At 41.3% G+C, this 23,509-nt stretch overlaps 1 protein-coding gene across 5 annotated transcripts in view; it reads right to left on the reverse strand.

The window, feature by feature from the left end:
* LOC128686044 (UDP-glycosyltransferase UGT5) overlaps window positions 1-22,935 on the reverse strand; it is a 255,734-nt gene extending 232,799 nt beyond the window's left edge. For 3 of the 5 annotated variants that reach the window (XM_070083432.1, XM_070083429.1, XM_070083431.1), the window contains exon 1: window positions 22,797-22,935. The gene's annotated coding sequence lies outside the window, so the exon portion shown is untranslated. Of the gene's footprint in view, window positions 1-11,574; window positions 11,731-22,796 lie in introns of all 5 variants that reach the window. The other 2 variants (XM_070083430.1, XM_070083433.1) reach the window with 2 other exon arrangements.
* Window positions 22,936-23,509: the final 574 nt, after the last annotated feature.

The raw sequence follows: 23,509 nt of genomic DNA on the forward strand, positions 1-23,509 counted from the left end.
TTTTTCTTTTTCGGGCCACCCTGCCTTGGTGGGAATCGGCCAGTGTGATAATAAAAAAAAAATAATTTTTATCTGCTGTATTTATTTATGATTTCTATTTGTTCTCTTAAATCATATATTCGTCTGTGATTCTTAGCATTTCTAGAGAGTGCAAATTCATTTCCTTCATCATGTCTCTGAATCAAAGATTTTTGATACACTGGATCATTTAATTGTTTCTCTGTATGTTTTCCAATTACTTTTTATTTATTCAGTAACGGAAATCACAGCCAAACATTTTACTCTAATACTGTTAACCACAAATTTATAAAATCTTAATATAATCCTAAGACGTCTATTTGTTATACTTCTTAATATAAAACCAATTTTTTTTTATTTTGAACTTTAATACACTATTGTCTAGGTGTTAAATTTTTGTTGATTAAGATCATAAAAACATAAGAAAGGAGGAACACTGCAGCAGGCCTGTTGGCCCATACTAGGCAGGTCCTTTACAATTCATCCCACTAACAAAACATTTGACCAACCCAATTTTCAATACTACCCAAGAAATAAGCTCTGATGTGCAAGTCCCACTCAAATCCAACCCCTCCCACTTATCCAACCTAAATTTGAAACTACCCAAAGTCCTAGCCTCAATAACCCAACTAGGTAGACTGTTCAACTCATCAACTACCCTATTTCCAAACCAATACTTTCCTGTGTCCTTTCTAAATCTAAACTTATCTAATTTAAATCCATTACTGCGGGTTCTCTCTTGGAGAGATATCCTCAAGACCTTATTAATATCCCCTTTATTAATACCTATCTTCCACGTATATACTTCGATCAGGTGTCCCCTCATTCTTCGTCTAACAAGTGAATGTAACTTAAGAGTCTTCAATCTTTCTTCATAAGGAAGATTTCTAATACTATGTATTAATTTAATCATCCTATGCTGAATGTTTTCTAACGAATTTATATCCATTCTGTAATATGGAGACCAGAATTGAGCTGCATAATCTAGGTGAGGCCTAACTAATGATGTATAAAGCTGCAGTATGACCTCTGGACTTCTGTTGCTTACACTTCTTGATATAAATCCCAGTAATCTATTTGCATTATTACGTACGCTTAGGCATTGCTGTCTTGGTTTAAGGTTGCTGCTTACCATAACCCCCAAGTCCTTCTCGCAATCTGTATGGCTAAGTTCTACATCATTTAACTTATAAGTGCTAGGGTTATGGACACTCCCGAGCTTCAGAACCTTGCATTTATCTACATTGAACTGCATCTGCCACTTTTCTGACCAAGAATATAGTTTGTTTAAATCCTCCTGAAGTTCCCTAACGTCTACGTTTGAATCAATTATCCTACCTATATTTGTGTCATCGGCGAATTTGCTAATATCACTAGTAACTCCCTCATCAAGGTCATTGATATATATTATAAACAACAACGGGCCCAGACCGATCCCTGTGGAACGCCACTTGTTACTGATCCCCACTCGGATTTAACCCCATTTATGGACACTCTCTGCTTCCTGTCAGTGAGCCATGACTCGATCCACGAGAGCACTTTTCCCCCAATGCCATGAGCTGCCACTTTCTTTAACAGTCTATGGTGCGGAACTCTATCAAAAGCCTTACTAAAATCTAAGTAAATAATATCAAATTCTTTATTGTGGTCAACAGCCTCAAAAGCTTTACTGAAGAAAGTTAATAAATTAGTTAGACAAGACCGGCCTCTTGTGAATCCATGCTGAGTATCATTAATCAAGCTATGCTTATCGAGATGGCTTCTTATAATCTCAGCTATAATTGACTCTAGTAATTTGCCTACAATTGAGGTCAGGCTTATTGGGCGGTAATTTGACGGTAACGACTTGTCCCCTGTTTTAAAAATAGGAGTTACATTAGCCATCTTCCACATATCAGACACTACACCTGTTTGAAGAGATAAATTAAAAATATTAGTTAATGGTTCACAGAGTTCCATTTTGCATTCCTTAAGAACTCTTGAAAAAATCTCATCAGGACCCGGCGACTTATTTTGCTTCAGTCGGTCTATCTGCTTCACAACCATCTCACTAGTGGATAAATTAGACACATGTGCAACTCTTGGGTATCTTTATTGAGGAAACGTTTCGCCACACAGTGGCTTCATCAGTCCATACAAAGGAGAATCTTGAAGAACAGGAGGAGAATGAGGTAATCAGTCCCTCAACCTTGAGTCGATGTGGTCAGTCCATCAATCTTGAATAGAATACAAGATTGATGGACTGACCACATCGACTCAAGGTTGAGGGACTGATTACCTCATTCTCCTCCTGTTCTTCAAGATTCTCCTTTGTATGGACTGATGAAGCCACTGTGTGGCGAAACGTTTCCTCAATAAAGATACCCAAGAGTTGCACATGTGTCTAATTTATCAACATGTCGGTTCTCTGAACCATTCATCTACATCTCACTAGTGACTGTGATGTTACATAATTTATCTTCTAGCCCACTATAAAAATTAATTACTGGAATATTGTTAGTGTCTTCCTGTGTAAAAACCGAGAGAAAATAATTATTTAAAATCAAGCACATTTCATTCTCTTTGTCAGTAAGGTGCCCATAGTTATTTTTAAGGGGACCTATCTTATCCCTAACTTTTGTTCTATAGACCTGGAAAAAAACTTTTTGGATTAGTTTTAGAATCCCTAGCAACTTTAATTTCATAGTTCCTTTTGGCTTTTCTTATCCCCTTTTTAATGTCTCCCTTAATGTCAATATACTGATTCATAAGATGACCCTCACCTCTTTTGATACGCCTATAAATTCCTTTCTTATGCCCTAGTAGATATTTGAGCCTATTATTCATCCATTTTGGGTCATTTCTATTTGATCTAATTTCTTTATATGGGATAAACGCTCTTTGAGCAGCATGTATAGTGTTCAGAAAACTGTCATATTGATAGCTCTCTTCGTTACCCCAGTCAACAGATGATAAATGTTCTCTAAGCCCATCGTAATCTGCTAAGCGAAAATCTGGGACTGTTACTGAGTTATCGCTACTATCGTACTTCCATTCAATGCTAATTGTAATTGATTTGTGGTCGCTAGCACCCAGTTCCTCTGAAATTTCTAAATTATTAACAAGGGATTCATTGTTTGCCATAACTAAGTCAAGCAGGTTATTTCCCCTTGTAGGTTCTGTCACAAACTGCTTCAAAAAACAATCCTGAAATACTTCTAAGAAGTCGTATGATTCTAAATTCCCAGTCAAGAAATTCCAATCAACATGACTAAAGTTAAAGTCTCCTAGAATTACTACATTATCGTGCCTTGTGGCCTTTACAATTTCCTCCCATAGTAGTTTCCCTTGGTCCCTATCTAAGTTTGGGGGACGGTATATCACTCCTAAAATCAGTTTTTCATGCCCCTCTGAAAATTCTATCCAAACAGACTCTGTATGTGTTACTTCAGACTTAATACCCGTTTTTATGCAACAGTTCAAGCGATCTCGGACATACAATGCCACCCCACCTCCCCTCCCAATACTTCTATCTTCTTGGAACAATTTAAAACCCTGAATATGACATTCCGCAGGCATGTCCCGACTTTTTGAATTAAACCACGTCTCAGTTAAGGCAAATACGCATCAATGTTACCTACACTAGCAACTAATCTCAACTCGTCCATCTTATTCCTAGCACTACGGCAATTAGCATAATAAACATTGAAAGACTCTTCTTTCTCTTTACCCTTCCTGCTCATTTCTATTTTTCTACTAAACCTATTACTGTCCTTATCACCCAAGGTCCCTGGCTTTTGAATATCTATCTCGTTCTTATTATTACTAGTTCCCCTAGAACTCGTAATATTACTACACTGGGACTTCACTGTTTTCCTGCCAAAACCCATACCTCTAACTATTCCTAGTTTATAGTCCTAACTGCTCTCTCCAGTGCCAGTGCTCCCACCCCAGACCTAGATAAGTGAACCCTATCCCTAGCATACATGTCATTTCTGCCATAGAAGAGGTCCCAGTTGTCAATGAATGTTACCGCATTTTCCTTACAGTATTTGTCCAGCCAGCAATTGACACCAATTGCCCTGGACAACCATTCATTTCCAACTCCCCTCCTTGGCAAAATACCACATATGAGAGGGTTCCCACCCTTACTTCTAATTATTTCTATTGCTGACCTATACCTGCTAATCAGGTCCTCACTCCTACGTCTGCCAATAATAAAAATGCTTTCAAATGAGCTGATGTAGGTAACAGCTCTTAACTTGTAAACTTGTAAATAGCTTGTCAATAAAGCTAGGGATCCTCAACCTTACCATGTCAAACTCTGTGTAAAAATATATATGAGAAAGGAAGATATTTTGAGTATATAAACACAGATGAAACATGAAATAAACTCTTTATTCGATTTAAATATAAATCAACCAAATTTATTAAGTTCTTTTCCCCAAATGATACTTCCTCTCACTTTTTACACCAGCTGTGAGAAATTCTTTTTCAATGTTTATTAAAGCCAGGTTGGTCAGTCGCTCCTGTGACATTCAAGACCTCAGATATGTTATTACTAATTTCAGTTTTGAAAATGACCTTTCACAACTTGCTACTGAAAATGCGATTGTAAGCAATAATGTGTATTAAAAGAGTGAGAAAAAAAAGAGAGAATCGAGAGAGAAGAAAAAAGGGGAGAGAGAGAATTGAGAGAGAAGTGAAATAAGGGCGTGACAGACTTGAATGGGGAGATGGTGCTAGAGAATGTGAAGAAAGAGCTAGAGAGAGGGATCGTGAGTTAGAGAGAGTGATCGTGAGTTAGAGAGAGGATGCCTTGAGTTGGAAAATAAAAAAAATAACTTGATCACAACAGAAAATAGATAAAGGTATACTGGAACATCACTCAACTACCTCTAGTGTGGCAATGTCTAACTTACGTCCATTCACAGAGGGAGAAGATATGACATCTTACATTATCAAGATTGAAAATACCGCTACCGTCTGTGAATGGTCCACTGATACCTGGGCCACTAAGTTAGGTATGCTGTTCTCAGGATCAGCTTAAAATATATGTGACTCCGTCACAAGATACTATCCGTGATTATAATCTATTAAAAAAGGCGACAGTTAAAGGGTACCAAAAAAAAAAAACTTCTAATTCCTGCAGAAAAGATTTCAGGCATGCTTCTTCAAAGGCAGGACAGAACTTTGAGCAATATCAAATGACACTTTCTTGACTTTTCGACTTCTGGATAGAGAGCACCGGAACTGATCACGATTATGAATCTCTTAAAGATGTCATGGTAGCCGACCAATTTCTGTCTGCTCTCTCACACCAAATTCGAACTTTCGTTAGAGAACGAGGATTGATCAAAGCTGATAAAGTTGCTGAAGCAGCTGATGTATATGCAGAGTTTCATAACTTCTATAAAAATCTGAAGAGATCGAACTCTAAGATCACTGGTTCGCCAGAACATAAAAAGAAAACTACTGCTGAAAAAAAAATCAACTTGTGTTTACTCCTACCTGTCACCTTTGTGGAATTAAAGGACATAAGCGCCCAGATTGTCCAAAGAAAATACAAAAGGCTGGCAAATGTTTTGGTGATTGTAATAACCTGGAGCCTTTTGGTTCAGGAACCGTTAATAGAATTAATGTTTCTATAATACTTCGTGACACAGGTTGTATGTGCATAGTTATCTCAAACAAATTATTCCCAAATCTCAAGTCTATTAATTCCTCTCGTATCCTTTCAGATTGCCTAGGCCGTAGGGATAAATTCCCTTCGATACGCTGTTACATAATGGCTGAACCATTTAATAAGCCTTAAGTAATCCTTAGGAAAAACAATTCTTATAAATTTGAGTATCTGAAGGACATTTTATATAAATCTGTTTTAAAGAAAGAGTCAGATGAGGTGGGCTACTCAGTTCTTGTTGTTCCAAGTCAATGTCAGGAAACAGTCCTCAAAATGGAACATGATCTTCCCTTAGCTGGACATTTTTTACACCGAAAAACTTGGAACAATATTAAAGAATCATATTTTTAGCCGGGAATGTTTTCTGACGTTATTAAATACTGTAGATCATGCAACGTCTGCCAACTATGATCATCCCGAGGTATCAGAAGGGAACCTATGGTAAAAATGCCTATCTTCACTTTGTCATTTGAAAGGGTTGCAATAAACATAGTTGGCCCCTTGTCTCCTCGTTCATCACTACACAGATACAGTTTAACACTTGTTGATCACGAGTCTAGTTTTCCTGAAGCTGTGCCTTTAAAAATCATGACAACCATGAGTTAGCTGAAGCTCTTTTGATTATCTTTTCCAAAGTTAGCATTTTCAAAGAAATTTTGACGGACTGGGGAACTCAGTTCACCTCTGACCTTATGCAACATCTGTATCAATTTTTAAGAGTTAAACCTCTCTTTACAACACCATGCCAACGCAGCTGTAATGGGAGGACTGAACGCCAGCACTCTATTCTAAAGTTCATTTTGAAGAAACTGCGCTTTCTTCAACAATGAGGGAAGTTCCTAGTGACTCTTTACGGTTTTCATCGTTCGAACGTCTCTATGGTAGGCAGGTCAGAGGTCCTTTAACTGTTCTTCATGACTTAAAGTCCTATGAGAAAGGAAGTGCTGAGGTTCAGTTTTCTTATCAGTTTCTCCGTGATTTACGACCTAAATTCGAGAAGACCTCTGACATAGTTACTTAAAAACCTTAGTTTATCTATGGATCAATACAAAACTTACTTTGATACTAAAAGTCAGAGGAGAAGTTTTAACGTAGGGGATGAAGTTCTTGTATTACGCCCTGTCAAATCAAATTATTAGTTACTTAAAAAGGTTCATATAAAGTCTTAAAATTTTGGGGGAAAGTTGACTACCTCATAGATGTCAAGGGGAAACCGAAGATATATTTCATAAATATTCTAAAGAAATATTTTAGACGATTACTGTAAACTGTCGAAATAACTTTGATATTATTTTTCCTCGCCATCAGGATGTTGAAATAGATGACTGCAGTGTCTGCACAGTGGAATTTTCCAACTTGGAAGATGACATTAAGCTTAATGATACAGTCAATATGGAAGGCTCTTCCACAACTGATGTGAATATCAGTCAATGATTAGATAAGAAGAAGAGAAAAGATCTAATGCAATGCCTCAAACAATTTTCTGATGTTTATACCGATATTCCATGTGTCACCTCTACAGTGGTCCATAAAAATGATTTGACCACTGATAGCCCTATAAAAAGGAAATTGTATCCACGTGGTCATGTTACCACCAAGTCATGTTACATCACTCTTCCAAGCAATATACTGCTTTTCCAACACAAAGAGGATTGATGCATTATAAACTATGCCTTTCGGACTGGTGACAGCATGTGCCACCTATGTAAGATTGATGAGGACAACCAACAGCCTCCCCCAGCAGAAAGGGCTGACAGCTACCGTGACTTCACCTCTACAGAGGACCTCAAATCTGCAATCAAATTAACATCCACCAGGACTCTGAGACACATCCCAAAAGCAGCTCGCCCTAAAGCTGCAAGCAAATTCACTGACCTTCTGAAGAAAGTCAACGATGCTCCTTCAAACAACAGATCCTGGCACAACCTGCTGCTTTTTGGCAATGCCTGTTTGGCTGTCCCACCAAGGAGGGACAAGTCACTAGCAACACATGATATTAGGGCAATAAATGCATTCCCAAGGGATGACAACCTCGTCCGTCTCCCCCCTAGGGCGACAAACACCCGCCGGGCAAATGCCAACAACATGACACCCGACGCCTCAAAAATCAGAGCCCAAATTAGCAAAAAAATAAAAGAGATTAATATTATTGGAGCTCTGAGGCTTATAACCAGTGAGGATATCATCACTCCGAAGGACGTCAGCACGGCGCAAGCTCTGAAGGACAAACATCCACCCAGGGCTCCCAGTACCAACATTGACCTCCCTGACATTGCAGTAGGCGAAGAACATCTAACCTTACAGGATGCTGATGTGCATAAAGCTGCTATGTCATTTCCACAGGGCTTAGCAGGAGGTTTCACCGGTTTAAGGCCTCAACACTTAAAACAAATACTCAATCCAGCACTTGGTGAGGTTTCAGAGAGGCTGCTGTCTGAACTCACCAAATTTTCCAACCTGTGCCTGGCTGGCAGTGTCCCAGAGGCCATCAGACCCCTTTTCTTTGGTGCCTCATTGTGTGCCCTCCGGAAAAAGGATGGCGGAATCAGGCCCATTGCAGTGGGCAACACCCTTCGGCACCTAGTCGCCAAGGCTGCAGTAAGAAGGGTGAGTCAAGAGGCTGCTGCAATGCTGAAACCAACTCAGCTCGGTTTCGGCGTTCAACAGGGCTGTGAAGCAGCTGCCCACGCAGCACGAGTATATATCAAAAACATGTCCGATGAAAAAGCCTTGGTCAAATTGGACTTTCCCAACGCTTTCAACTCAGTCAGAAGGGATGCTGTTCTCCAAGCAGTTTATAGAAACTTCCCTTCCCTTTATCCCTTCATAGAATCGTGTTATAGTGTGACTTCCAAACTATTGTTTTGGGACCATTAAATTGACTCATGTGAGGGCGTGCAACAGGGGGACCCTCTCGCCGCCTTTCTATTTTGTTTGGTCATCAAGGAAGTCACAGAAGCACTCTCCAGCGAGCTCAATATCTGGTTCTTGGACGACGGTACCCTAGCTGGCACAACAGAATCTCTCCTAGAGGACATCAGTAAAATTAAAGACATGGGAGAAAGCCTGGGTCTTTCTTTAAACCCCACCAAATATGAAATAGTTTCTACCAATCAACAGATGATCCAGAATATTAGCGCCGTTTTCCCAGGAGCAGGAGCCATTGATCCAGCCAATAGCACTCTCCTCGGTGCTCCTCTTGGGTCCAATGCCATCGATCTGATCCTAGAAAAAAGTCTCAGACCTCCGGACGATGGAAAGCAGGATGAAAGACATTGACACACACGATGCCTTCTACCTACTCACAAGGTGCCTGTCAATCCCAAAACTTACCTACTTTCTGAGATACTCCCCAGCCTTCAGCAGTCCAAAACTCAAGGAATATGACTCTTTCCTGAAGACCATGCTAGAGAGTGTATTGAATCTTTCCCTTGAAGATGGACAGTGGTTGCAAGCCTCACTTCCGGTCAGGCTTGGAGGGCTAGGAGTACGCAGATCCTCCCAGATTGCTCTACCAGCTTTCCTATCCTCTTCCATAGCATCAAACGAGTTGATAAGACAAATTTTTCCTGATACCCTCAGTGACTCAGCAGGAATAGAAGAGCCTAGCTATGCCAGTGCCATCACTAAATGGGAGACTCTTGCTGCTCCAGCACCAATCTCTAGTGCAGCACTGACTCACAAACAGTCAAGCTGGGATGGCCAGATCGCTGAAAATGTGCTTGCCAACATGCTCAGGGCTGCAACATCAGAAAGGGAGATTGCCCGTCTCCAGGCTGTGAGCGCACATCACTCCGGGGACTTCCTCCAAACAGTTCCCATAACGGCAATGGGAACGCGACTCGACCCAAAGACCCTTCGTATTGCAGTGGCTCTGCGCCTTGCTGCCCCAATTCACACAGAATATACGTGTATTTGCGGCAAAGCGCAAGCAGACCAATACGGTCTACATGGTCTTAACTGTTCCAAAACCAAGGGCTGGCATGCAAGACACAATGAGGTCAACGACATCATAAAGAGAACCCTTGCTACAGCTGGATGCCCAGCCTAGAGGGAGCCCCGATCACTAGCAGCCAACAATACCCACAACTCAGCAAATCGCCCCGACTGGATCACCATCTATCCTTGGAAGAATGGCAAGCTCTTAGCATGGGATTATACCTGTGTCCACACTGGCTGACACCTATATCCATCACAGTGTAGGGCGATAGGGAGGAGGTGCTGACCACAGGGAGGAGTACAAGATCAGCAAGTACACGGACATAAGCCAACAGTATCAATTTGTCCCAGTGGGATCAGAGACCTTGAGATCATGGGGAAAAAATGCCACACGTTTCCTTAAAGAACTGGGTTCCAGACTCATCGACACCACCAGGGACCCAAGGGCAGCCACTTTCATGCTCCAGCACCTCAGCATAGCCATCCAGAGAGGAAATGCTTGCTGCATACTTGGCTCGCGTCCAGCCTCGGAGGAGCTGGAGGAAATTCATGATCTTTGATACATTGTGCCATTGTATTCATGCTTATGTTTTTTCTGTAAATGTATTCTGCTTATTAATAAATGTTCACATAGAATATAAAATATATAGGGGGTGGTAGGAGAAGAAAATATTCAAACAGCTCCAGGGAGAACCTTGAGTTTTCCCTGAGGTACGTTTATTGTCATCTCTGAGGATGAGGGTCCCCATTCCAGCCATAGAGGCGGTACTTCCCTATATATTTTTGCTTAAGTGATATGTCTAACGTTCCAGTCTACTTCGACAACATTTATATAATGACTTCCACTTGGGAAGAACATATCCAGACATTAACATCAGTTTTGCTTAGACGTCGATCACATGACCCTATTGCCAAACCAAAGAAATGTTTTCTGGGATATAAGCAGATATAGTATCTTGGTTTTATTCTTTCTAGTAACTCGTTACAACCTCTTCTCAACAAGATTCAGACGTTACTTGACTTTAATTTGCCAATAACTATGAAACTAATGTTTTGTTTTCTTGGCTCCATAAATTTCCATACTAAATTTATACCTAACATTACAGATCTCACTGGAATATTATCAGATTACCTTAAAAAGTCTGCAAGGAAGCGTGTAGAAATATCAGAAAAAGCTCGGGATATTTTTAACGCCTTTAAACAAATATTCTCTAAAGATCCAATCTTGAAGATCCCAAACAGTAACGAACCTTATTGTTTAAGAACTGATGCTTCTAATATCGGACTGGGTACTGTATTATTACAGTACCAAGATGGAATCCCATTTCCTGTATGTTTTTTGAGTCGTAAACATCTCCCAGCTGAACAAAAGTACTCCACTATTGAAAAGGAATGTTTACCCATTGTGTGGGGAACTTCTAAACTTAAATACTATTTGTTGGGAAAAAGAGTTCATTCTGGAGACAGATCACAAACTTTTAAGGGAACCAACAGTCGCCTCTTGAGGTGGACATTGACCCTCCAGTCTTTTAAGTTTCATATAGTAATAAAGTTGGTAGAATTACCAAGTTTCATATGGTGTATATCAATGGTTCTTCTATTTGTCTGACTGGTTAAGTCGTGACAGTCAGTAGAAATACTGTCTCCTGTAATACACGACTTTTAATTTTTTAGAATTTTCACCTCGCTAATTTTTCTTATAAGTCTTGGTATGGGGAATGTGAGGGGAAAAGTTCGTTAGATAAGAAGGTCTGATAGAGCTAACTTGTGAAGGTTCAACAGCCCTATCAGACCCTCTTTTCTAATGAACTTTTCTCCTCATACTACTACTGTTGTCTCTTGTACACCTTTCCACCATTGTCTGCCCTAAGTGCGAGAATCTCCAAAGTTGCTACACATGCGATAGATGAATGAAAACTTTCTTTTGTGTAAACCCGGCTGGACAAGGTCCTTACCCTTCAACAGTGGCGTTAGTGGTAGTGATTCTGCAACCCGGCAGAGTACTACCGTCAGGCTGCAGTGTCTTATGACTACCAGTCTTGTCTAACTCTTGGTGTCCACTAGTATTGTTGATCATGCCCAGTAGACAATTAGAGAAAGAGATCTGTGTACTGAAAGAAAATAAATGGTATACGTTTTATGGTGAGGCTCCTTCTTATATTTGTCACACTGGCAACCATCCCTTCCTTGAACTCCCACGTCTTTCCCTCACCCTCGTCACACAAGTCTCTGTTGCTTTCTGCTGTGGTCCATATCTATTTAACCTTTTAATTTTATCTTTGATGAACCCTATTCATCCTTCTTTATCGCGTCTTGTCTTCTACCACCTTTAAACAGACTTCACAAACTTCATATACCTCGGGGCTTCCCGTAAGTTTTATCTCCTCTAGCCTCTACTCATAGGTCACGCCCCTCACCTTTAAGACTAGTCTCGTTGGAAACCTTTGCCAATATTTAAGTTTCTTCACATGCAACGAGACTAGTCCTAAAGCTGAGGGATGTGACCTATGAGAAGAGGCTAGAACAGGTAAAACTTGTATCATTAGTGGTCAGAAGGAGCGAAGTTGATATAACTGCAATATACAAAACAATGAGAGGAATTGACGGAGTCGACAGGGAGAGTCCGAGACACATTACTCAGGTACAAAAGGGCACAGCTGGAAGTTAAAAGCACAAATGAGTCAGAGGGATATTAGGAAATATCTCTTCGGCCTTTAGTCGGTCAGGAAGTACAACGAGTTAGACAGCAAAGTGAAAGAGTCACAACCCATACATAGATTTGAGGAGGCGGTAAAAGAAAACTTCATGCACCAACATGTTAGGGATACAACCAGAGAGAAAAAGAAGAGGATGATGAGCCAGCAAGGCCGGACCTCGTATTCACCTCGAACAGTTTAGACATGGGGGATATTACACATGAAAGGCCCCTCAGCGCTATTGATCAAATGGTCATGAGTCTCGAATACCTTGCTGAGTTAACAGAGGAGAGTGAAACAGAACGAGAATAAGGGGAGATACCTAACTTCAAAAAAGGGGACTACACAGGCTTGAGGCAATTACTGCATGAGGTGCAGTGGGAAAGAGAGCTAGAGGGGAAGACAATAAATGAAATGATAGAACACTGTACCATAAAGTGGAAGGAAACAGAAGAAGTTCGTACCGAAGGGGCAACAGAAACAATGGGAAGACGAGAGTAAACCCGTAGTTTATCCGGAGGTGTGGAGAGGCCAAAGGCAAGTGTGTTAAAGCAAGGGAAAAGTACGTATAAAAGGCAAAGACCCAAAGGAAAACAAATTGAGCCGAGAAACCAAAAAGGAATATGCATGAATGAGGAGAGAGGTCCAGCGCAGTACTAGAATGACATAGCATCAAAAAATAAATCTGACCCTACAGTCACATTAGGAGCAAAAGAACAGTCAAATGTGACGACCTCAGCACAACATTTAGGGAGGTATTCCCAGTGGAGAGAGAGAGAGAGAGAGAGAGAGAGAGAGAGAGAGAGAGAGAGAGAGAGAGAGAGAGAGAGAGAGAGAGAGAGAGAGCAAGGCTTTCAGCAAACCTATGTGGTAAGATTACATGAACAAGTTCTGAACACACTGCACACAACCGAGAAGGAGTTGGAAAAACTGCTAGGTGAACTAGATACATTGAAGGCAATGAGCCACGATAACATCTCTCCATGGGTCCTGAGAGAGGTACAGAGAGACTGTGTGTGCCGCTAACCACAATCTTCAGTTAATCTTTAGATACGGGGCAACTGCCTGAGGTGTGGAAGACAGCAAATTAGTCCCAATTATCCAGAATGAGACAGATAGGCGGCATTAACCTACAGACCAGTGTCACTGACATGTATGTCAAGTTATAGAGCAGATTATCAGGGGAAGAGTGGTGGAGCACCCAGGGAGAAATGAGCTTATCAACAACAGCCAACCCAGGTTCACTATGATGGCACTTGTTGAACCCAGGTTCACTATGATGACACTTGTTGATCCCAGGTTCACTATGATGACACTTATTGAACCCAGGTTCACTATGATGACACTTGTTGAACCCAGGTTCACTATGATGACACTTGTTGAACCCAGGTTCACTATGATGACACTTGTTGAACCCAGGTTCACTATGATGACACTTGTTGAACCCAGGTTCACTATGATGACACTTGTTGATCCCAGGTTCACTATGATGACACTTGTTGATCCCAGGTTCACTATGATGACACTTATTGAACCCAGGTTCACTATGATGACACTTGTTGAACCCAGGTTCACTATGATGACACTTGTTGATCCCAGGTTCACTATGATGACACTTATTGAACCCAGGTTCACTATGATGACACTTGTTGAACCCAGGTTCACTATGATGACACTTGTTGAACCCAGGTTCACTATGATGACACTTGTTGATCCCAGGTTCACTATGATGACACTTATTGAACCCAGGTTCACTATGATGACACTTGTTGAACCCAGGTTCACTATGATGACACTTGTTGAACCCAGGTTCACTATGATGACACTTGTTGATCCCAGATTCACTATGATGGCACTTGTTGAACCCAGGTTCACTATGATGATACTTGTTGAGCCCAGGTTCACTATGATGACACTTGTTGAATCCAGGTTCACTATGATGACACTTGTTGAACCCAGGTTCCCTATGATGACACTTGTTGAACCCAGGTTCACTATGATGGCACTTGTTGAACCCAGGTTCCCTATGATGACACTTGTTGAACCCAGGTTCACTATGATGACACTTGTTGAACCCAGGTTCCTTATGATGACACTTGTTGAACCCAGGTTCCCTATGATGACACTTGTTGAATCCAGGTTCACTATGATGACACTTGTTGAACCCACGTTCCCTATGATGACGCTTGTTGAACCCAGGTTCCCTATGATGACGCTTGTTGAACCCAGGTTCAATATTATAACACTTGTTGAACCCAGGTTCACTGTAAAGACACTTGTTGAACCCAGGTTCCCTATGATGACACTTGTTGAACCCAGGTTCCCTATGATGACACTTGTTGATCCCAAGTTCCCTATGATGACACTTGTTGAACCCAGGTTCCCTATGACGCCACTTGTTGAACCCAGGTTTCCTATGATGCCACTTGTTGAACCCAGGTTCCCTATGACGCCACTTGTTGAACCCAGGTTCAATATCATGACATTTGTTGAACCCATCCCCTTGGATGACACTTGTTGAACCCAGGTTCACTATTACCTGGAGTTTACCTGGAGAGAGTTCCGGGGGTCAAAGCCCCCGCGGCCCGGTCTGTGACCAAGCCTCCTGGTGGATCAGAGCCTGATCAACCAGGCTGTTACTGTTGGCTGCACACAAACCAACTTACGAGCCACAGCCCGACTGGTCAGGAACCGACTTTAGGAGCTTGTCCAGTGCCTGCTTGAAGACAGCCAGGGGTCTGTTGGTAATCCCCCTTATGTATGCTGGGAGGCAGTTGAGCCGTCTCGGGCCCCTGACACTTATTGTATGGTCTCTTAACGTGCTAGTGACACCCCTGCTTTTCATTGGGGGGACGTTGCATCGTCTGCCAAGTCTTTTGCTTTCGTTGTGAGTGATTTTCGTGTGCAAGTTCGGTACTAGTCCCCCTAGGATTTTCCAGGTGTATATAATCAGGTATCTCTCCCGCCTGCGTTCCAGGGAATACAGGTTCAGGAACTTTCAGCGCTCCCAGTAATTGAGGTGTTTTATCTCCATTATGCTCGCTGTGAAGGTTCTCTGTACATTTTCTAGGTCAGCAATTTCACCTGCCTTGAAAGGTGAAATTGCTGTTAGTGTGCATCAATATTCCAGCCTAGATAGAACAAGTGTCCTGAAGAGTGTCATCATGGGCTTGGCATCCCTAGTTTTGAAGGTTCTCATTATCCATCCTGTCATTTTTCAAGCAGCTGCAATTGATATAATGTTATGGTCCTTGACGGTGAGATCCTCCGACATGATCACTCCCAGGTCTTTGACATTTGTTTTTCACTCTATTTTGTGGCCGGAATTTGTTTTGTACTCTGATGAAGTTTTGATTTCCTCGTGTCTACCATATCGGAGTAATTGAAATTTCTCATCGTTGAACTTCATATTGTTTTCTGCAGCCCATTGAAAGATTTGGTTGATGTCCGCCTGGAGCCTTGCAGTGTCTGCAATGGAAGACACTGTCATGCAGATTCGGGTGTCATCTGCAAAGGAAGACACGGTGCTGTGGCTGATATCCTTGTCTATGCCAGATATGAGAATGAGAAACAAGATGGGAGTGAGTACTGTGCCTTGTGGAACAGAGCTTTTCACCGTAGCTGCCTCGGACTTTACTCTGTTGACTACTACTCTTTGTGTTCTGTTTGTGAGAAAATTATAGATCCATCGACCAACTTTTCCTGTTATTCCTTTAGCACGCATTTTGTGCGCTATTACGCCATGGTCACACTTGTCGAAGGCTTTTGCAAAGTCTGTATATATTACATCTGCATTCTTCTTGTCTTCTAGTGCATCTAGGACCTTGTCGTAGTGATCCAATAGTTGAGACAGACAGGAGCGACCTGCTCTAAACCCATGTTGCCCTGGTTTGGATTTTTATGATATGGGATGTTAGTGCTATCGGTCTGTAGTTCTTTGCTATTGCTTTACTGCCTCCTTTGTGGAGTGGGGCTATGTCTGTTGCTTTTAGTAGCTGTGGGACGACCCCCGTGTCCATGCTCCCTCTCCATAGGATGGTAAAAGCTCGTGATAGGGGCTTCTTGCAGTTCTTGATGAACACGGAGTTCCATGAGTCTGGCCCTGGGGCAGAGTGCATGGGCATGTCATTTATCGCCTGTTCGAAGTCTTTTGGCGTCTGGATAACATCGGATAGGCTTGTGTTAACCAAATTCTGTGGCTCTCTCATAAAAAAATCATTTTGATCTTCGACTCTCAGTCTGGTTAGCGGCTCGCTAAAAACTGAGTCATAATGGAACTTGAATAGCTCACTCATTTCCTTGCTGTCATCTGTGTAGGACCCATCTTGTTTAAGTAGGGGCCCAATACTGGACGTTGTTCTCGACTTTGATTTGGCATAGGAAAAGAAATACTTCGGGTTTCTTTCGATTTGATTTATGGCTTTTAGTTCTTCCCGCGATTCCTGACTCCTATAAGATTCCTTTAGCTTAAGTTCGATGCTTGCTATTTCTCTGACCAGTGTCTCCCTACGCATTTCAGATATATTGACCTCTTTTAGCCGCTCTGTTATTCTTTTCCGTCGTCTGTAAAGGGAGCGCCTGTCTCTTTCTATTTTACATCTACTCCTCCTTTATCTTAAAGGAATAAGCCTTGAGCATACAACGAGTGCCACCGAGTTAATCTGTTCTAGGCATAAGTTGGGGTCTGTGTTGCTTAGTCTATCTTCCCAGCTTATATCAGTTAGGACTTGGTTTACTTGGTCCCACTTTATGTTCTTATTATTGAAGTTGAATTTGGTGAAGGCTCCCTCATGACTAATCTCATTACGTCGGTCTGGAGCTCCGCGCATACATGTCTGAACCTCGATTATTTTGTGATCTGAGTAAATTTTTTTGATATGGTGGCATTTCTTATCAGATCATCATTGTTAGTGAAGATGAGGTCTAGTGCATTCTCCAGTCTAGTAGGCTCTATTATTTGCTGGTTTAAGTTGAATTTTGTGCAGAGATTTAAAAGCTCGTGTGTGTGTGAATTCTCGTAAGAGCTGCCTCCTGGAGTTATCACTGCAACAACATTATTTGCTATATTCCTCCATTTTAGGTGCCTTAAGTTGAAATCCCCAAGGAGCAAGATGTTGGGGGCAGGAGCTGGCAGATTTTCCAGACAGTGGTCAATTTTTAACAGCTGTTCCTGGAATTGCTGGGACGTTGCATCCGGAGGCTTGTAGACTACCACAATGACTAGGTTTTGGTTCTCGATCTTTACTGCTAAAACTTCCACTACATCATTTGAGGTATTAAGCAGTTCTGTGCAAACAAGTGACTCTGCGATAAACAGGCTAACCCCCCCTTTTGCTTGTTCACTCTGTCGCATCTGCATAGGTTGTAACCTGGGATCCATATTTCGTTGTCCAAGTGATCCTTCATGTGAGTCTCTGTGAACATTGAACATTGCATTTGCCTCTGCAAGCAGTCCACGGATGAAAGGTATTTTGTTGTTCGTTGCTGGTTTTAGACCCTGTATATTTGCAAAAAAGAATGTCTTCGGACTGGTGGTATTGGTGGTACTGGGGGGACTTTTTTTCCGGCATTAGTATCTGTATCAGTTGGTTTGGAGTGGAGACCATCGACTCTGGTTCCACTCCAGCAATGACTGGATTTGGTGTAGGATTTCTGCCATTTCCTGCCAGTTTTTTTTTTCTTCCTGGCACTAAAAAACCTCTCCCACTTGAGTGGCTGAGGCTACCCAGGTTTTCCCATGGTCTGGATGTTTTGTATCTTTTTGTCCCCTTTAGATGGTGTGCCTGGCAATTTAAGTTATAGCAGAGTCTTTCCTGTACTGAAGAGGGACACATTTCAGGGCGAAAAAGCTTACAGGAAGGGAGTTTGCATTTTCCTGTTGTCATATGGGCACGGCATTTTCTAGGGTGGTCAAAGTTGCAGGTCCCATCTGCTTTTCCAGATTTCCCAGGCCTGCAGATATCAAGTTCATAGCATGTGCACAGGCTTGGTTTCCGTTTGCCTTGGGTTTTTGTGACTGTATTCCCTGTTGATGCATGTTTACCTGCGTCTTTCCTATCCTCACTAGCACTAACAATGGAGGTCTCGCCAGTAGTTTTTGGTAATGTATCCTCAATAATGCTAGTGGAGTCCCCTTGTTTGCTATCTCCTGTGGTATTACTAGTTTGTAATATTGGTTTTATCTTGTCTTTGACTACACTTGTTTCCTCACTACAGCTCCTGTCTCCCTCGGGGTCATTTATATGCATCCCCTCCTGCGTACATTTTCTGTCTCCCAGGACAGCACCTCCAGCTTCACCATTACTGTCTCCCAGGACAGCACTATCAGCCCCACATTTACTGACTACCGGGGCAGCACCTCCAGGCTTACAGTTTCTAACTACATGGCCAGCATCAAGGGCGATACTATCCAGCCCAGACTTTTTATTTTCCCATCTGTTATAGAATGCTTCCAGGTTGTCTATGAAGGCTGCTTTGATGTTATCCTCTTTTAATACCAATGTGATTTTAGTCCACAGATTTATCTTATTTGGGCATACCCAAAAACACATCCCTGATTTAATACTGCTTGTAGCTAGTTCTTGGATATCTGCACAAGGGGCGTGACACCAATTTTCACAAAAATGGCAATTTATCCATGTGGGAGCCCGTTTGTTTGATTGGCTGCAGACTACACAGAGCTTCATAATGATTTGAATGGTTGATTTACTGTAATTCTACTAGTAACTTCTTGAATACTCTATTAATAACCTCCTTAAAGTGAAGCTCTAGCTATTTGTATTTCTATTTCTAACTGTACTTGTATATTAGGACAGCTTACCGGTGTACTTTCCTGCTTTATATTTATTGTTTGTATTTGATAAGGGTGCCTAAAACCCCATCTGTTTACAGTCTGCTTTATTGTCCAACGAATCCTTTTGACCAGTCAAGGGCTCGGACCCAGTCGGATCTGATCAGTGGGTCGGTGATTTGGCTATCAAATGAAAGAACTACTGGAAATTATTTAACCGAGTAATATGTGATTTGATTGATACAAAAGTATAACTTGCATGTTGAATAACCGGTGATTGCTATGATGACACTTGTTGAACCCAGGATCACTATGATGGCACTTGTTGAACCTAGGTTCCCTAAGATGACATTTGTTGAACCCAGATTCCCTATGATGACCCTTGTTGAACCCAGGTTCCCTATGATGACCCTTGTTGAACCCAGGTTCCCTATGATGACCCTTGTTGAACCCAGGTTCCCTATGATGACCCTTGTTGAACCCAGGTTCCCTATGATGACCCTTGTTTAACCCAGGTTCCCTATGATGACCCTTGTTGAACCCAGGTTACCTATGATGACACTTGTTGAACCCTCATCCATCATCTTAGAAAGGCTTGAATTCTTCCAAAACTCTCAAGCGTAGTTTTGATTGTTAAAACATTGCTTCCTAAATCAAGAGTTTAGATAAACGTCTGTTAATGTTATGGTTTTAATAGAGTGAAACTATTATTCCATATAAACCTTGTTATTTGTGTTTAATATTTAATTTCTAAAGCTTGTTACTGCCAGGTTATTATTCATTAAGTTTAATTAGTGTTGGGGTAATTTTTGTTTTCAATGTACTAAATTTGTTTACATAACTTGGGATTGCTGGACTCTGTGCGACATCTTCAGAATGCACTTTCGGATCCGCTTCAAACCTCAGCGTTGGTGTGTTGTGAAGACACCTAGATGTGTTCAGTCCATCACTCACAAGAGTGATGGACTGAACACATCGACTCCAGGCTGGGTGACTGATTACCTCAAACTCCTCCTCTCCTTACCCTTTCTACTTTGCATTGGACTGATGAAGGCACTGTGTGGCGAAATGTTTCTCCAATAAAGATTCCCATATGTTACATGACATTAGTTTGTTGGACTACGTATTGGTAGAAAAGAGACTGTTGAGTAGACATCAGGATGTACATGTTTATAGAGGTGCCACAGATATATCAGATCACTCTTCAGTTGTAGCTACACTGAGAGTAAAAGATAGATGGGATACAAGGATAATGGAAACAGGAAGTAAGAGAAAAGTAAAGGTTCATAAACAAAAGGAGGAGGCTGTTAGGGTAAGATATAAACAATTGTTGGAGGACAGATGAGCTAGTGAGAGTATAAGCAATGGAGTAGAAGATGTATGGGATAAGATATAGTATTAGAGTGTTCAGCAGAAGTTTGTGGTTACAGGAAAGTGGGTGCGGGAGGGAAGAAGAGGGATTGGAATGATGATGTAAAGAGAGTAGTAAGAGAGAAAAAGTTAGCATATGAAAGGTTTTTACAAAGTAGAAGTGATGCAAGGAGGGAGAAGTATGTGGAAAGAAAAAGAAGGGTTAAGAGAGTAGTGAGCAAATGAGAGAGCGGGTGAGATGTTATCAACAAATTTTGTTGAAAATAAGAAAAAAATTTGGAGTGACATTAATAAGTTGAGAAAGCCTAGGGAAAGAATGGATTTGTTAGTTAAAAGTAGGACAGGAGAGTTTTTAAATGGAGAGTTAGAGGGAATATTTTGAGGAATTGTATAATGTTGATGAAGAAAGGGATGCTGTAATTTCGTGTATAGGGTAAGGAGGAATAACATATTATAGGAGTGAAGAAGAACCAGTTGTGAGTGTGGGGGAAGCTCGTGAGGCAGTGGGTAGAATGAAAGGGGGGGGGTAAGGCAGCTGGGATTGATGGGATAAAGATAGAAATGTAAAGGCAGTTGGGGATATAGTTTTGGAGTGGTTAGTGTTTTTATTTAATAAATGTATGGAAGAGGGTAAGGTAGCTAGGGATTGGCAGAGAGCATGCATAGTTCCTTTGAATAAAGGCAAAGGAGGCAACAGAGAGTGTAAAAATTATAGTATACCTGGTATACATGGTAAAGTGTATGGTAGAGTAATTATTGAAAGAATTAAGAGTAAGACGGAGAGCAGGATAGCAGATGAACAAAGAGGCTTTAGGAAAGGTACAGGGTGTGTAGACCTAATGTTTGAAGTGAAGCATATAGGTGAACAGCATTTCGATAAGAGTAAAGAGGTATTTGTGACATTTTTGGATTTGGAAAACGCCTAAGACAGGGTGGATAAGGAGGCAATGTGGCAGATGTTGCAAATGAATGGGATAGGAAGTAGGTTATTGAAAGCAGTGAAAAGTTTTTACGAGGATAGTAAGGCTCAGGTTAGAGTATGTAGGCGAGAGGGAGATTCTTTCCCAGAAAAAGTACCTTAGACAGGGATGTGTGATGTCACAGTGGTTGTTCAATATATTTACAAATGGAGCTGTAAGAGAAGTGAATGCTCGTGTGTTGGCAAGAGGTGTGGGGTTAAAAGATAAAGAATCTAACACAAAGTGGGAGCTGTCACATTTGCTCTTTGCTGATGACACTGTGCTTTTGGGGGATCCTGAAGAGAAAGTTGCAGTTGTTGGTTGTTGAGTTTGGTAAGGTATGTAAAAGAAGGAAATTAAAAGTGAATGTAGGAAAGAGTAAAGTGATGAGGTTAACAAAAAAATTAGTTAATGGAAGAAGGGATATCAGATTGGAGAACGTGAGTATGGAGGATTTGAATGTATTCAGATATTTGGGAATGTACGTGTCAGCAGATGGGTCTGTGAAGGATGAGGTGAATCATAGAATTAACGAGGCGAGAAAGGTGAGTGGTGCACTGAGGAGTCTATGGAGACAAAGAATTTTATCGATGAAAGCAAAGAGGGGAATGTATGAGAGTATAGTTATACCAACGCTCTTGTTGGGCACGAGGCATGGGTTGTGAATGATGCAACAAGGAGAAGGCTGGAGGCAGTAGAGTTGTCATGTTTGAGGGCAATGTGTGGTGTGAATATAATGCAGAGAGTCTATAGTTTGGAGAATAGGAGGAGGTGTGGAATTACCAAAACTATTATCCAGAGGGCTGAAAAGGGGTTACTGAGATGGTTTGGGCATGTAGAAAGGCTGGAACAAAATAGAATAACTTTATGAGTGTATAAATCTTCAGTGGAGGGAAGGCGGGGTAGGGATCGGCCTCAGAATGGTTGGAGGGAGTGGGTAAAGAAGGTTTTTTTTGTGCGAGGGGCTTGGTCTTCCAGCAAGCGTGTGTGAGTGTGTTAGGAGTGAATGGAGACAAATGGTTTTTAGGACTTGACGTGCTGTTGGAATGTAGGCAAAGTAACATTTATGAAAGGATTCAAGGAAACCGCAGGTCGGACTAGATTCCTGGAGATGGGAAGTAAAGTGCCAGCACTCTGAAGGAGGGGTGTTAATGTTGCAGTTTTATAACTGTAGTGTAAGCTCGCCTCTGGCAAGACAGTGATGGCTCGAGTGATGATATATATATATATATATATATATATATATATATATATATATATATATATATATATATATATATATATATATATATATATATATATGTATATATATATATATTGAATTCACAATGATTTTTTAATGCTAAATTAAAGAAACTGACCTGTGATGTTGATAGGAATGAAGAAGAAGCGAACGCAACGTTCTGTAGTGAGTGTCTTCTCAGCTCCTCTCCTAGTTAACTTTATAATGTGTATGAGACAACAGCACAGTCTGTGCCAGTTCAGTCTCATCTACCAGAGAAAGGTAATGAAAGTTAACCGGGAGGGTCGAGGAGATAACCAATAATCTTACCCAGTATCAGTAACACAAGTCATTGTGATGCATCACGCTTGACGGTCACCTACCACTTATTACCTTACGTTTATATGTATAAAGTTTGTATTTCATTGTTTGAATGGTGATTTTCCTTATCAGATTATATATTACATCACAAGGTAGTTAATATTGTTTTTACATCACTTAATCATTGCTTGTTAAATACATCAGTTTCAGACCATACCACGGGCGGGATTGAACCCGCGGTCAGAGAGTCTCAAAACTCCAGACCGTCGCTTTAGCCACTAGACCAACTAGCCAGTGGCTAACGCGACGGTCTGGAGTTTTGAGACTCTCTGACCGCGGGTTCAACCCGCCCGTGGTATGGTTTGTTTGCAATCGTGTCATTACGATTTCGTGAATCAATTTCAGTATTGAAAGATTAGAAAAAATTACCATCAGCTGGTTTAAAATGTTTCAGAGTTATATTAAAGCGAACAACCGGCTTCTAATAGTCTTTTTAAAATCCTCAGAAAGGCAAAATGTCATCAGATAAGT

The sequence above is a fragment of the Cherax quadricarinatus genome, chromosome 9, assembly GCF_038502225.1.
Source record: "Cherax quadricarinatus isolate ZL_2023a chromosome 9, ASM3850222v1, whole genome shotgun sequence".
NCBI lineage: Eukaryota > Metazoa > Arthropoda > Malacostraca > Decapoda > Parastacidae > Cherax > Cherax quadricarinatus.